Here is a 12,843-nt window from a genome sequence, read left to right on the forward strand (position 1 = left end):
CTTTCAAATAGACTGTTTCATTTGTTTTCACTCCATAAATAATGTACCTGTTCCCACAATGAGAATAAGTATGAGGCATCTGTCCATGTTGAATCAGATCAGCTCAGTTCTCTGTTGAGGCTCTCAGTTCTCTGAGCTGTAAGTCACTGAAGATCACACAGAAACACACACAGGAACTTCCTCCTTGCTGAACTTCCTGCTGCTGTTTATGATTTTATTTGAGATATTACAGAATTTTGTATATAACACACAACATGAGAAGAATGTTCATTAAACATTGAACGGAGTCTTGATGGAGTTCCGCTGTTTGAATGTGTGCAAACATGATAGTGATGACCATGATGGTGCATAGAGTGTATGGGAGTATTTCCTGATTTATAAAGGCATGGCTTTTATATATGTCTGACTAATTTCCTCTCATTTCTCATGAACATAGAAAAATTTACTGATGACACCATTAAACAAATGACTTTCTAGATATAAAGTTATTTAACTAGTCTTCTTAAATAATTTGGAACAAGCAAGAGCTCCATATGAATGTAAACGCTATATATTACACATGAGAATCATTTGAGATATTTTAATATTTTTTGACAGTTTCTTGAATTACAGGATATTCTAAATTGATTTGTCAGCTGGACAGTAGATAATATTGTAGGGTTTTAATGTGTTTCATCTTTATATTGCTAACGATTCACAATGACTTTCATTTCGATTTTGGTAGCTACCAGTTTCCATTATTTCTCTGACATACATTGGCAGTTACTTTTTTCTCACTGTAATTTTCTCTGTCTCTGTGTTTCTCTCTCGTCTCTCATTATAACAGGTTTTTGTATAGAGCTGATGTGTTTCCTGTGACTGTGGGCTGCAGAGCACAGTAATACACAGCAGAGTCTGATACTGTAGCAGAGGAGATCTTCAGATACACATGGTTTTGTTCCTTTTTTTCAACTTCAACAGAGAATCTTGGATCTACATCAGCCACCTGAGCTTTTGTTGCACTCCCAAATGTGTGCACAATATATTCAGGTTTTGATCTTCCATACTGACGATACCAGTGGAGATAATCTGAACCTCCAGAGGCAGAAAAACTACAGGATAATGTAACACTTGAGCCTTCCTCAAAAACAACATCAGTTTTGTTTGGTTTGATGACATTTCCAAAAACAGCAGCTGAAAAAGAAACATTTGTAAAAGTAAATTTTTAACTTTTTAGTGAGAGGTTTTAAATAAAATTAAGAAATAAAATTCATTGATATAAAAAAACAAAACAAATAAACACACCTGCTGAAGCACAGAACAGAATAACTGAATGAAGATCCATTGTTCAAGTGTTCACTGTGAGAAGAGTCAGACTGAATCGTTTCATCCTCAGTCTCTTTCAGACACTATTAGATCATGTCAGATCTGTGAACACTGAGTCCCTCCTCTCTGAGCAACATTATGAGTTCTGTTCTGTAATTTCAATTCTGTTGTTCATTGTTGCAGTTCTTTTAGTTATTGTCTGAGAACACTGCCATCTTGTGGTACGTTATAGCTACCTACACAATGTGTTACACGTGATAATGCATTGAAACTAAACTACAGGCTACTTTTTTTGGACTTGAAAAATTAACAATATTATACACTTAATACACTTTTAATGTCACATTGATTTAACTTTTTTTTACTTTCAGCTTTGCTCCTGTAGACTTGGACTCATTAGATATATTTATATCACAGCTCTCATATATCAATTGTGTATCTTTCTTCTTTCACTAAATAAGATAAGGAAAGGTTTTTGTACAGTGTTCTAGTGTTTCCTGTCACTGTGGGCACAAGACCACATCTCACGACCAATTCATACAAATTCATACGAGTGATTAAAAGGTGGCTAATTCGTACGAATTCGTACGACCTCACTCATACAAATTCGTTCAATTTGTCTAAACGCACGTGATGGGTTAGGTTTAGGGACGGGGTCAGGGGTAGGTCATTCGTACAAATTCATACGAATTTGGCAACTCATAAAATATGTACGATTTAGAAATCGTACAAATTCATACGAGTGAGGTTGTATGAATTCATACGAATTAGCCACCTCGTAAAATTCGTCTGGATTGCTGTGAGATCGGGTTGGTAATACAAAAAAATTATATTTTTTATAATACATAATATTGATTGAATTAATGTCTTACCCATGCAAAGTTGCATTATTATCCAGGTAAAAAGAAACATGATGTCTTTAGACAGACAGCGATGGCAAAAATAATATTTGAAATAAAAGTTTATCTTAAATGTTATGCCTGACATTGTCAGGGTGTGTGTGTGTGTGTGTGTGTGTGTGTGTGTGTGTGTGTGTGTGTGTGTGTGTGTGTGTGTGTGAGTCATTGGGCTTCAGAGCACAGCAGTACACAGTCAGACACACACACATCCTGGATTGTCAGAGAAACTGAGCTTGAGGATTTGTTGAGATCTGCATGAAATCTTTCCTCAAATTCTTTTTCACTGCTGCTTGATCCAGTTGAGAGTTTATGGAGCATATAAACTGGGAAATCCAATGGTTTTATGCTGATACCAATAAAGATAAGGGTATTGGTCACTGGTACTGTAAGTGCAGTGAAGTGTAACCACGTCATGTTCAGAAGCTGTTTGAACTCTTGTTGGCTGATTAACAGAATATTGTGTATTGCATTCTGTCAGGAAATATATAAAAAAATATATAAAAAAAATCGGTATTCATATATCTTCTCATGTAAGAATAAAATGATGTTACACTTAACAGTTAAATTACTTACCAAGTACTGCAGCCATTAAAAGTAAATTCCTCAGCCAGATTAACATGTTAATGTACAGCAGGAAATATTAGACTGGAGTTTACCAGCGCACAACTGTTTGTAGAGGTTACACACATACAGCAGGAACTTCACTGAGCATCTCAACCATGATGGAGGTGGAAACTGCTCAACACAGTGGCCAACTTCTGAAATTACATTGTTTTCATTCAAGTGTTCTTTTGAGAGACAAAAGCTGAAATAATCATGCTCTGACTTTCTGTATAATGAAAACAAATGTTTTTAAATTGTATCATCCTTTATTGATTGACTTTTCTTTATACATAATGGGTATTTTGTCGTGCTGAAATAGTAAAGGACCCTCCACAAACTGCTACAGCAAAACTAAAGTGCATGCAGTTCTCTAGAATGTTATTGACAGAAATTATAAATATAATTGAGATAAAAGTGTTTTAAATGAATAAATGTAAAATTACTAGATTAGCAAAGCCTTTAACTTTAAAGTGATTTTTACATACATTTAGCTATATATAATGTATGAGGCTTTGTTTTTGAGAACTAGATTTGAGCATTGACAATGGCTTGTAATAAGAAGCTCAATAGTCACTGCCTTGAAAATAAACCCAACAGACCCAACAATTGGTTAGATGTTGTTGGAGAGTCAGCAGAGCCATTAACTCAATAGGAGTGGTGCTGAGAGACGCAGTCGCTTAAAGAAATACAAAGAGGCTAACTCACGTTATTGTCTAACTGAAATACTTCTGCTAATCAGTTGTGAGCCACTATTACATAAAACTGTGTCTAATGCAGATCGTCTGTCTTACTCTGAGTAAAGATTAAGCATGGAGCAAGATTTGTTTTACCAACGTTTGTTACATCAGTCATTCACGCTAGAGCTCGGCTAATGTATGCATTGTTATTGATACAGTTCCCACATTCACCGTAATAAATTAGAAAAATACTCGGTAAATAAATTAGTACAAGTAAAATAATCAGTTTGTTGATGGACATACACTTGTTAATGCTGATGGTGAGGAATTACAGTTACAACATCTCATAATGTAGCTATACCTCAAACTGAGTAGTGTATCACTGAGAAACGTCCTGCTCCAGTCGTCCTTGCGATGGAGGTTCGGGTTGAATGACTACTTCCAGTATTTCATCGGACTCGCACTTTGACTAATATGGTAAAATCGACTGCATTGTTGGTTACTGTCTTTAGTTTACTGACTAGACTAGAGCTGATGTTCAATTATGGCTATGGCCATTTTTGTTTTCAAACTGTGCGCTGTACGCGGTAGACCAATCACAACAGACTGAGCTGTCTGGCCAATCAGAGCAGAGTAGCTCGCGGAAAGGAGGGATGTAGAGAGACTGAATCATTTGACGAGTCTTTGAAAATCATTGAAAAATGTGGTGATGTGCAAATATATTTTATGAGAAAATTAAACAGTTTTTTTTTTTTACCTTTGATGCATGTAAACCTGTTGTAGGAGACTCCAAAACAACATTAGGAAACTTTAAAATAGCATGATAGGGGCACTTAAAGAATGTATTTGTGCTTAAGGAACCACATGGAACGTGATATAATATTGTTATTGTTTCCCTGAAGTTTTTTAACAGGCCTAATTCAACCTCACACAGGTGTTACCACATATTTTACTATATTCAAGGCTGGATAGATTGTGGTTTTGATTGTGGTTTTCACTAGATCGGTTCAAAGTGAAAAGAGCTTCAGGTTTTTGTACGACATGTTTCATGTTTTGTATCACTGGGCTCCTCAGAGCACAATAATAGAGAGCTGAATCTGACAGACGTACATCAGTAATAGTGAGTTCAGTGGATGTTTGTAATGCAGTCAACTGAAACCGAGGGTCAGAGGTGTCTTCATAAGCACTCGCTGACCGTGCATTTTTGAGTAATAAATATTGCGGTTCTTTGTTTGGATACTGTCTGTACCAGTAAAGCCGAACATAATCACTACTTGTACTATATGAGCAGCTCAGCTTGACAGTTTCTGTTTCTTTAGAGTTTTTTTCTGTCCCTTTATCTGGCTCAATGTTGTCTCCAGTCACCAAACCTGTCAACAACAAATATATATATATATATATATATATATATATATATATATATATATATATATATATATATATATATATATATATATATAATTTGTAAAAGCAAGGTTGACAAAATGATATTGCAAACAAATTTCAAATCATGTTTTACAAGAAAACAAATGACTACATTAATATACATTAGCCTTTGGGGATTGAGAATTAAAAACAAAGTAAATATGCATGTACAGGATTTATGCACAAAGTTTCATCAGTTACTCAGTAAATAATGTACCTGTTCCCACAATGAGAATAAGTATGAGGCATCTGTCCATGTTGAATCAGATCAGCTCAGTTCTCTGTTGAGGCTCTCAGTTCTCTGAGCTGTAAGTCACTGAAGATCACACAGAAACACACACAGGAACTTCCTCCTCGCTGAACTTCCTGCTGCTGTTTATGATTTTTGTATATAACACACAACATGAGAAGAATGTAAATTAAACTGTCTTGATGGAGTTCCGCTGTTTGAGTGTGTGCAAACATGATAGTGATGACCATGATGGTGCAGAGTGTATGTAATGGGAGTATTTCTACAAAAACCATAAATGTAAAAAAAAAAAAAAAAGTCTACTCAATAAGTGCCACAATAAAGTCCAACTATCGGCCAGTGAATATTGTAGAATGACCATATCTTCTCTTTTTATATATTTGAAACATCAGTATCTTTATGTGAATGTGTGAGAAAACTGCCATCCTGTGGCATATGTACCTGCACTACAGTAGTGGCCAAAAGTGATGTCCAGCCTGAAAATTCATATCTTCACTCTCTATTCAAATATTATAAAAAAAAATTGTTAAAGATTTTGTAAGCATATTGCATAGTTGTGCTTGGAGTGAGTGGTTTTGTTTGTGATAACGCAATGATATATCAAATGCCAAATTGTGCGGACATAATTATTGGCCAGGCTGTCACACAAATAAATTATGAACACATGCAAAAACAAGAGAAAACAAACAAAATTTTAAATAACTGATTATGTTAGTCAATGTATGCTTTTTCCTGTGAGCTTTTTGTTTTTTGCATTTTTTACATTTTTATTGCATGAAAATAACACCTGTAGCTGTTCTTCCTTCATCTTTAAAATATATAAAATATTTTCCTCATATTTTGATGGTTTAATCAAACTTGTAGTAGGATCATTAAAAATAAATATCCCCTCGGATATCACTTTTGGCCACTAGGCCTCTACTGTATATTTCACATGAGAATCATTTGAGATGTTTTACTGATTGCTGCATTTGACCGTTTTCTGAATAACAGATATTACAAGTTCATATGGATTTTATGTATAACTAAAAGTAATGTAAATCTTTCACATTGCCACACAAATTTAGGCCTCATAATTAAAATTAAAATCAATCTGTTTCTGCTTTTTGATATTAGATACTAGTATTTATTCCAAATGTTACTAAGATTTTTTATTTTACTAGAAAGATTTTTAATTTAACTCCAGTGGCCGTTCTGACTAGTCATAACATAAGACGAGTAAAAAAGCAGTTGTGACTAGTAAAATAAGAATAGTTACTAGTAATAATTACAAAAGATATAGTGTCTAATAAATAGGTACTAGTATCTATTGAATAAGTACTAGAATCTAATTAATAAGTACTAGTATCTAATTAATAGGTACTAGTATCTAATTAATAAGTACTAGTGAATATGTACTAGTATCTATTGAATAAGTACTAGTAGCTAATGAATAAGTACTAGTATCTAGTAATAGGTACTAGTATCTAATGAATAAGTACTAGTATCTAGTAATAGGTACTAGTATCTAAAAAATAAGTACTAGTACCTAATGAATAACTACTAGTATCTAATAAATACGTACTAGTCACAATTGGAATACATACTAGTCAGAACTGAATAGTTGATATCTGAATGACAGATCCCCATAGAAGTCATTGGCAAAAAAATTTAATTTGTTACTAGTAACAAAATAATAGTATAATGAATGAGTACTAGTATTTAATAGGTACTAGTATCTAATTAATAAGTACTAGTATCTAATAAAAAATACTAGTAACTAATGAATAAGTACTAGTATCTAATGAATAAGTACTAGTACCAATTTAATAGGCACTAGTATCTAATAAATACGTACTAGTGTCTTTTTAATAGGTACTAGTATCTAATAAATAAGAACTAGTATCTAATGAATATGTAGGCTATAGTATCTTTAAAAAGGTACTACTGTAGTAGGCTACCTAAATAATAAGCACTAGTAGCTAATGAATAAGTAGCCTACTAGCTAATGAATAAGCACTAGTATCCATGGGCGTCGGAAGAAAAAAAAAAGTGGGTGGGTCCTCCCCCAGAAAAATGTTACTGGAGTAAATACCATTTCATGTATTCTGGTGCCTTTTAATTAAAGCAACACTATGTAGCTTTTCAACCTTCATAATATATTACCAAAACCTTTGTGATGGTACATCGACTTACAATAGATTGAATGACACGACTGCCATAGCCTGACGGGGTCTGTATCGCTTTTACTGGCCCTACGTAACTTCGGGGTTCGGGTAGTAACCCGAGCACAAAAAGAACTACAAAATGTGACTGCTTTACGGCATACGTCACTTCCCCCACCACTTCGTCAAATTTGGACGTGAGAGGCCAACCAGCGTTTGTTTTCCCGCTTTCGTGCGCATGTTTTTGTCATGGCCAAAGCAGCAATGGACAAAAAAAAGTCAGAAGTAAGCCTATGTCTAAACAGCGTGTACAAGTTTGGTAGGAGCTACATTCTTGCAAGTAAATAATACATGATTAGACAGACAAAATTATATTTTAGGCTAAGTAGCCTAATGACTGCAGGCTGATAGTCATGTTTGTTTATTTTTCTGGTGAAAGTGTCTTGCCTCAGGCTATAATGCAAATCGATTTTTCAACTTTGCAGATTCATCTATGGTAGCTTAATATTATAATATTGACGATATATGGCTATCACCTACCACACAAACATTGAATTGAATTAGCATTCTGTAAAACAGTAGCCAATAGGCTACTATAATGACGCTGGCTTGTAAACGCGAGCTACGCAATCTTTTGGCCATGAAATAAAACCCATGAAATTATATTCATATGACATGCTGAAATATATGCCACTGTACCTGGGATGAAGACATTTCACACGCAACGCAGACAGTCTGCCCAAAACGTGAGAACTCCTTCTGTAGAGTTCGGGGGTATTGGCTTGTCAACAAATGCACGTGTATCCCCTGTTGTTACCATGACAGATTTTACGACCGCAGTAGAAGACAATACTGTTTCCCAACTGTAGGGGGACCCTGAGAGCAAAGGCTACTTGGTGTTACTTTAAAACAAGTAAACTAAACTCCACTTCACGTCGGGCGGTTCTTTGCCTCCACGTCGTGCATTAAATGCACAGCTATTTGTGGATTATCCCGCTAATACCATGGTAATTTGCCAGTAATGACAACTTAAAGCTGTTTTTGATGTTTGCAACGCAATATTTGACTGGAAGGGTACAACGGGCGGTTACTTTCGTCAGTTGCAGCTCGTTGAGAAATATAATCTGTAGCGATTCAGCAGAAATGGAGTTTAATTTATTAGGGAATTCCTCAAGTGGAGTGGATTTGACTGACGGCGCTCTGAAAAGCGAACAGACAAATGCGCTGAATCAGAGATGGTAAAAGTAAGTGGGTCCAATATCATTGGTCTTAAAAAGTGGGTGGGTCTTGTCCCACCCATATACAATGGTTCCGACGCCCATGCTAGTATCTAAAAAATAAGTAGGCCTACTAGTAGCATGAAAATAGATACTAGTCGGTTCAAAGGATTAAATGTTAAAACGGCTTGCCATATGAACACGCAGCTAATGAGAACTCAGCACATGTTCACACAAAACATGACAACATGAAAGCACACAGCTAGTGTAAAGCACAAGCTGTGTGCTACACAAAACACTTCAACACACTTGGACAGACGAGCCTACAACCCGAGCAAACTCGAAGCCCCTGCCCCATTTGTCTCAAAATGTATTGTGCCCCTCTCTGATAAATGTAAATAATAATAATTATTAAAATAAATATTAGAATAAATAAAAATACACTTATACGCCATTGCCACTAACAATAATAATACAAAAAATGAAATGGACTTTGGGCGGAAGCATTTGGCGGAGGTGAAGTGGTAGTAGGCGGAGTTTCCTTTGCAGCGCTATATACGCACAGAGGACGGGCTCTGGGGCCGGTTGCACCAGCTGTGCGTAAGTTATAACTTAGCCTAGTTTTGACGTAAATGGACACTAAGTTACGACTTACGCACTTCTAAATATTTTTGCGTTGCACCATTAAACTTAGTTGAAGCGTAACTCTACGTATAAACTAAATATTTACGGCAGCCTCCGATCAGGAGTAACGGATGGAATAAAATATCAGACAGACTGAACTGCATCAATAAGCTCTTCTTTTACCTGACAGACTTCAATTCTTTAGACATATATGATTATGCTGACATTTACACTCGCTTACATTTTAAGAGAGAGAACATGTGAAAAGATTACTTTGTTAGTGGCTATCTTTAACACGAACCCGTCCTAAACAGCGCGCCGCTGTGTGCATTTTGTATCAATATTTATTTATTGATCCTTATTAATTTCATATCAAATACAGTTTCTGAATGTTATTTACATATAAAAACACTTATGCTATTCATGATCAAGTATCGTATTTAATGGAAACTTCTTTTTACCGTTAGTAACGTGAGGCAAAAGAATAAAGGATAAACTGAAATTCACAGCATTTCAACACAACATCTGCTCACGTATTTGAAGGCTGCTATTGGATCATCGAGGCTAAACGTCATATTATGCGACTACGCATTACTTTACGGAGAGCTTACGACCTACTAGCTACGTTCTGCCTTACGAACAAATGGTGCAACGGAATAAAGTTCAGAGTTAGTTACAAACTAGCTAGTAGTTACTAAGCCTCTAGTGTGGACTTTACGTTCCAATTTAAGAAAGAACTTACGAATGGCTGGTGCAACCCTACCCTGGTACGCAGCAGTTCTCCGCGTCCGCGAGTCTTCTAACTGCACGGGCAGCCAGCAGGTAACATTAAGCTAATACGGAAAAGTTACATTTATCCTACTATGCTACTGTAAAAGTTGCTTCAGCATGTGAGTTATGCTTAACAATCATAAAAGTATAACTTAATTTCAGCCGCATTCTGAGTCTGACAATGTCATTCGTTTTTATCCAAGGCCATAGCAAGAGTTATTAGCTTGGGGAAATAGGCTACATCTAGTGAAAGGAAATTTTTAGTCCATGTCCACTCTAAATTGTAAGGAATTTATATCTTTGATTTCATAGTAGCCTACACTTTAAAATAAGGTTCATTTGTTTATTATTCATATTCCCTATTTTTGTTTGATGTGTTATGCATTCTATTTGTAGGCCTATCAACATCTTTATAATGAAGAGAGGCTCTGTGACATACTGCTGCTCTCCATCGAGCGAGATATTCCAAATAATTGTGAGGAAGTCATTAAAATACATAAAAACACAACAGACAGATGGGTACTGCTTTAAATACAGGTGATTTATTTAAAAAATAAATGTTTGTTTTTTAAAGTGCCCTCTTTGGTCCTTTTGATACTTCAAGACAAAATAAGCATTATTTTGAATGAAGAGATTTTTGTGCCTGGCTCATGCTATTATGTGAAACAAATTGTTGATGGTGGCAATGGTGTATTTTGCAGTTAATATCTATTCTTATTAACCTGTTTTTTTGTGTGTTCCCTACACTGACACTGCTTGTTCAATGGTCACACCTTAATCTTTTTAATTTTATATTGTAGGCTATTACATTCTTCTCATGGGCATTTAATAATTTCTGACTTCAGTGTTAAATCTCTTTTTTCCATTTTACATGTAAAAGAAAATCAAATTTTCTTTTAAAAATCTAATAAAAAAAAACTTCTTTTTTTTAAAATCAACTTTGAAAATGAATTTAAAGTAGTTGTAACATGTTTATTTATTGCAATTTCCAACACAAATAATCTTTGTTATTACATTTTTTTTCATATCAAAATAGTATTACTGTTTGACAATAACGTTAACCTGCTACTATTTAGTTTGCATAAAAAAAATATAAAGATTCATCACTAACCAGATATTTATGGCGAAAACTTCGCCGACAGACACAGTCAGGGAAATGAAGAGTTCTTCATAAAATGGCAGCTTGTGGTTATTTTTCGTGGTCATATCGTACTACTGTATTTAAATTTACAGTAACATGTCCCAAACAACATTGAAACATAGAGTAGCCTATCATATTGTACACAGCTCATAGTAAAATGTTGAGAATAAATTAAATTAAATATCGAAATCGTGGTCACCTATTCTCATAATCCATGCATACAAATATTACGATTTATTACTTACCATATGACGAAGTTCCAGGTCGGCAGAAAAGACAGGTCTACACAATGCACTGACAACAGAAAAACTCATTCAAATGCGCTCTCATGCACCCCCGACTGACAGAAATTAAGTCTGTTAATGGTCACCCAGTCCTGAAAATGTTTTATGTAAGGATAACGTTTGTACGCCTGTGGAATTGTGTGTGGTGTTTTTCGCCTTCAATTTGCACTGCTGTATTTAGATTTACAGTAACTAATAATTTCCCAGAATGCATTGAAAATCTACAGTAACATACTGTCAACTGTGTGCACAGTACATAACTGTTGAAAATACAAAATAATACTGTGAAAGCAACAAAATCTACAGTAACACACTGTACATAGGTTATACAGCAAGAAACTGTTGAGAAAAACAGTATAATGCTGTGAAAACAACAGAAATCATTTACAGTGCTGTTTATGAAAAAAATACACAAAAACTTTGTCTGTGCTTTTCAGGCTCTTTTCTTGTAATATTAATGAATATGAATTATGTTCTTTATGCTGCAGTTCCTGAGGATCTGAGAACACTGACACCTTGTGGCACATTGCACCTGCACAATCTGTTACATTTGATAATGGATTGAAATATATAGGCTACTTTTGTATAGATTTAATGTAATTAACAGTGTTAAGATGCTTCATTCACTTTTGAATGCCATTAATTTAGATATTTTATCTTTCTATCTGCAATTTTACATATGTATTCATAAGCTTTTTATCAGTTTATTTATTTTCATCCAGTTCTACTTAGTTGCATGTGCAGTTTACAGATTCTCCTTTAGTCTCTGTCTCTGTGTGTATTGCTTGTTTGTCACTGGATTAAATAAGGAAAGGTTTTTGTACAGTGTTTCTGTGTTTCCTGTGACTGTGGGCCTCAGAGCACAGTAATACACAGCAGAGTCTGACACTGTAGCAGAGGAGATCTCCAGATCCACATGGGTTTGTTCCTTTTTTGTTATTTTTACAGAGAGTCTTGAATCAGACACATCAGGCTCTTTTGCAGCACTGTGGGTTGATACAAGAAATTCAGGCTTTGATCTTCCATTCTGACGATACCAGAAGAGATAATCTACACCCCCAGTGGGGGAATAACTACAGGACAACTTCACAGTTTGTCCCTCATCAGCACCAACATCTGTTTTGTCTGATTTGATGGTATTTCCAAAGACAGCAGCTGAAACAGAAGAGAAATTAGTTACTTTTATTGAAAGATATCTTTGTAAACAGTCAATCAATTAATCAATCAATTAAAGAAACACACACCAGCTGAAGCACAGAACAGAATAACTGAATGAAGATCCATTGTACAAGTGTTCACTGTGAGAAGAGTCAGACTGAATCGTTTCGTCCTCAGTCTCTTTCAGACACGATGAGATCATGTCAGATCTGTGAACTCTGAGTCCCTCCTCTCTGAGCAACATCATGTCTATATTTCACACATGGGGAACAGAAGAAAGTAACACAGTCTCACCCCAAAACGTCACATACTGACGGGTCTTGACCATACGGCAACATACGACGA

The 12,843-nt window shown here is 35.2% G+C and overlaps 2 long non-coding RNA genes across 2 annotated transcripts; both read right to left on the minus strand.

Annotated features, from left to right (window-relative positions):
• Positions 1-647: 647 nt before the first annotated feature.
• Positions 648-2,092, minus strand: LOC309500448. Its single transcript, XR_014206603.1, has 2 exons — positions 1,285-2,092; positions 648-1,173 (listed from the first exon to the last, which is right to left on the minus strand). It is a non-coding gene; the product is annotated as an uncharacterized lncRNA (long non-coding RNA).
• Positions 2,093-9,012: 6,920 nt separating this feature from the next.
• On the minus strand, positions 9,013-10,039 carry LOC309500269. Its single transcript, XR_014206525.1, has 2 exons — positions 9,972-10,039; positions 9,013-9,093 (listed from the first exon to the last, which is right to left on the minus strand). It is a non-coding gene; the product is annotated as an uncharacterized lncRNA (long non-coding RNA).
• Positions 10,040-12,843: the final 2,804 nt, after the last annotated feature.

Source organism: Leuciscus leuciscus, assembly GCF_965113295.1.
Source record: "Leuciscus leuciscus genome assembly, chromosome: 6".
Lineage (NCBI taxonomy): Eukaryota > Metazoa > Chordata > Actinopteri > Cypriniformes > Leuciscidae > Leuciscus > Leuciscus leuciscus.